Consider the following 3,859-nt stretch of genomic DNA (forward strand, 5'->3'; position numbering starts at 1 on the left):
TTTTTTTTTTTCACTGAGTATAATTATTTCATTTTGATATTACCACATCGATTACAATACTTGTTTATATTATATTCAAATAAAGCATATGTTATATAGGTTTACGATCAAAATCCCTGCATATGATTCATCTTATTTAATTTTTTCTCATTACTCACCCTATAATATTTCATTTTCGTATTATTATATCGCTTTTAATAAAGTATATGTATATGTTATATACTTTTTTCGAGCAAAATCCCATCATATGATTCATTCTTTTTTATTACAAATTCCCTAATTAATTTCAACTAATCAATTAAACTTGTTTGCATTGAGTTTAATTATTTTGACTTCGTTACTCACACAATCGTGTAACATTTTTTTTTTTACGATTAAGCAAGACATATAAGCTCATTTTTTTATGATTCATGATTGATTTTATTTAATTTTTAATTTCTAAATTAACTAATTTATTTCAATTAATTAATTCAACTTTATTACATTGAGTATAATTACTTATTATTATTATATCGCGTTTCATACTAAATTATAATTCAAGCATATAATTCTTTGAGATTAACTATTTGGACTTTGCTATTCACACTATGGTAGTCAATTTTCTTATTATTGTATCAGTTATAATACTATAACATACTACTTTGTCTTCAAGTGTATGTTATATAGTTTTCCGTGCAACCTCCCTACGTATTGTTTTTTTTTTCTTTCAAAATCACTAATTCTTTAAACTTTATTTCATCGCGTATACTTTATTTTTTAAAAATTCACAAATTTATTTCAATTATATTATTCAACTTTATTACATTGAGTATAGTTATACGTGTTCATTACTCACACTATTTATGTTTATAATTGTTGGGAACCTCATGGAATATCAGATTTTATTTTGATGATACCAAAATCCTTAGGTTTAATTTGTAATAGGCTATAACTGTTTTGAACTCAAGTGTTAGAGTTCGCTTCTAGTATAGTTAGCAGTTATGAAGACTGAAGACTGAAGACTGAAGGACCGAAGGACTGAAGACTGAATATACCAACTGAAGTATCAGTTGAAGAATCAGTTTGGAACTGATTACTTAATGCGTGCTCCGTGGACTCAGAAGACTGATACTAAAGTCAAGTATCAGTTAAACATTCTTCCTCGGACTGAACTTCCAATGTTCAAAGGAAGCCACGTGCTTACACAGTACAGTCGCATTAAATGCAGAGATTTCAGGATCATCCCTCTCTGCAGAGGTCATTCCTATTTGGCGGCTACTTTATCAGAGACGTCACATCTCCTGTCCTTCAAGAGAGCCGTTTCACCAAACGAGGAACCTCGAAGATTGAAGCCTCAGCCCAAATTCGAAATGCTCTCCAATGGAAGAAATCTTGAAGACGTTCTCCGCCAACGGATCTATTCAAGACCTCTCCAATAAATAGCGCTCGAGGATCAACTTCAATCTTCACCGATTCAACGACCTAAGCTGAAGCTCTGCCGAAATTGCTACTCAGCCCAAAGCTTGAATCGAAGAAGAGAATTTCAAAGCCAAAATCAGTCACTGCTGATTACACACATTCTCTTAGACCTTAGGCATATATCTGTTTACCCAGAAGCCCAGGTCAAAACTTGATCCAAAGAACTTGTTCTTTGAAGTCTAGTTGGCAAGTTTTTCAAACCTCCTTTCGTAAGAAAGAGATCGAGTGTTTGAGTGGAAAATGAGTTCAGGAAGGTACTCTGACACCGTGAGATCCTAGTGCAAGGTCGTGCTAGGAGTGAGAAATCCGACGCGAGTGAAGCGTGGGTACTGAAGAAAGGTCTCTTCAGTGGAACGGTTGTGTGCACCCGGCAAGCACACGGTTCGGTTTGCAGTGCACCAGTTAAGCACTTGCGGAGTGGATTGTTGGTCTGATCAACCGACCGTGGATGTAGGAAAGTGTTTTCCGAACCACGTAAAACTCTCTGTGTTATTTACAGCTTTCAGTCTTTACATACTTATCTGTGTTCTTACTCTTGATAAACTGAATACTGAATAATTGCAAAGAGAAACCTAAGACTAACAACGTGCTCAACCAAGGCTATTACGAAATAAGTTTATTTTCGCTGCGTGTGATATCAGTCTGACTGATCTATCCTCTGATAGTCAGGAAGACTTATATCATCTCTGTTTTAGCAAACTCGACTGAAGCCCTTACGTGCATCAGTTAAGTTCCAGTAACTTAACTGATAACTCCTTACTGAAGAGTTTTCAGTATCAGTCGTCCACCCTGTTTGGTCAAAACTCTTTTCAGTCAACAGGTGTCATAGTTTGCGTGTAAAGTTTCGTTTTGATCTCAATCCTGAGATCCCTCTGTTTTAAGAGGAGAAAGCAAAAATAGCCCATAGGTGTATCCCCCCCATACACCTATTCGAGACCCTCCGGACCTAACAATAATAATAAGAAAAATTGTTATTATATCGCGTTTAATAATATATTATAATACATTGTCTTCAAATATTTGTTATATAGTTCTCCGAGCAAAATACCACCGCATGATTCATTTTTATTTTTATCTTTCAAATTCACTAATTTATTTTAATTAATTAATACTACTTTATTCCATTTACTATAATTATTTCTTATTATTATATCTCGTTTAATACTGTATTATAATTCATTGTATTCAACTATATAGATTCAAATAAAAATGTGTAAACAAATCTAGCATTATTTTAGGAGAATAACTAAATTAGTAGAATCCGATCTAAGATTATATTTTGAAAAATCTCAAAATTAGTATAATTAAATCTAAGATTATTTAGAGAATCTCAAAATTAGTGGAAACAAATCTAGGATTATTTTATGATAATCTCTAAATTAGTGGAAACAAATCTAGGATTATTTTAAGAGAATATCTAAATTAATGGAAACAAATCTAGGATTATTTTAGAAGAATATCCAAATTAGTGGAACGAAATAAAATAACATAATTTCCGATAAACCAAAATAATAAATCTTCGGAAAATAAAAATAAAAACAAAATTTTAAAATATAAAAATACAAAATTACAGAAAAAAAATATTTTCGAAACAATAAAAAAAATAATATCTGGGAACAAAAATAGGATTATTTTTAGGATCTTCATAAAATTAGAGTAAACAAATAAATAAAACATAATTTTTGAATAAAATAAATAATACTTAATTTCGAAGAAAAAAAAAACTGGAAACAAATATAAGATTATTTTAACAAGAAACAAATAATCAAAAGAATTTCAGAAATAAAATTTGAATTTGATTTATATAATTTTCAAATTATATAATTAAGAAAAGCTTTTGAAATAAAAACATAAAAATAAGAAAACAAAATAAACGAAAAAAGGAAACATAATGAAAGAAAAAAAAGGAAACAAACTAAACGAAAAATAAGGAATCAAACTAAACGAAAACAAACTGATTTCGGATTTATATTAACTATAAAAAATCAAAGGATACAAAAGTAAAAACACTAATTAATTAAAACCGGCCCACTTAGAAAAATGCAAAAAACCGGTTTTTTAACCGAGTGTCCTGCACACTTGGTGTCCATTTGTCATTTCCGTTAATGACTTACTCCATATCTTTAAATAAGTGTCTATTGTTTAAAAAAAAAAAAAAAAAAAAAAAAATAATAATAATAATAATAATAATAATAATAAAATTGGCCCATTCTAAGTGTCATAGTATTAGTATAGAGCTAGCAAAAAAGATATAGTATTGCGAATTTTTTTAGTCAAATTGAATTAAAATTCTAATTGTACTAATATTTTTAATACTATAATCAAATGTATTGTCTTCATTTCTTCTCCACTTCATCTTAAAATTAAAAAATATAATTGAAAATATACATATAAAATTATA

This window comes from Salvia miltiorrhiza, chromosome 5 (assembly GCF_028751815.1).
Source record: "Salvia miltiorrhiza cultivar Shanhuang (shh) chromosome 5, IMPLAD_Smil_shh, whole genome shotgun sequence".
Lineage (NCBI taxonomy): Eukaryota > Viridiplantae > Streptophyta > Magnoliopsida > Lamiales > Lamiaceae > Salvia > Salvia miltiorrhiza.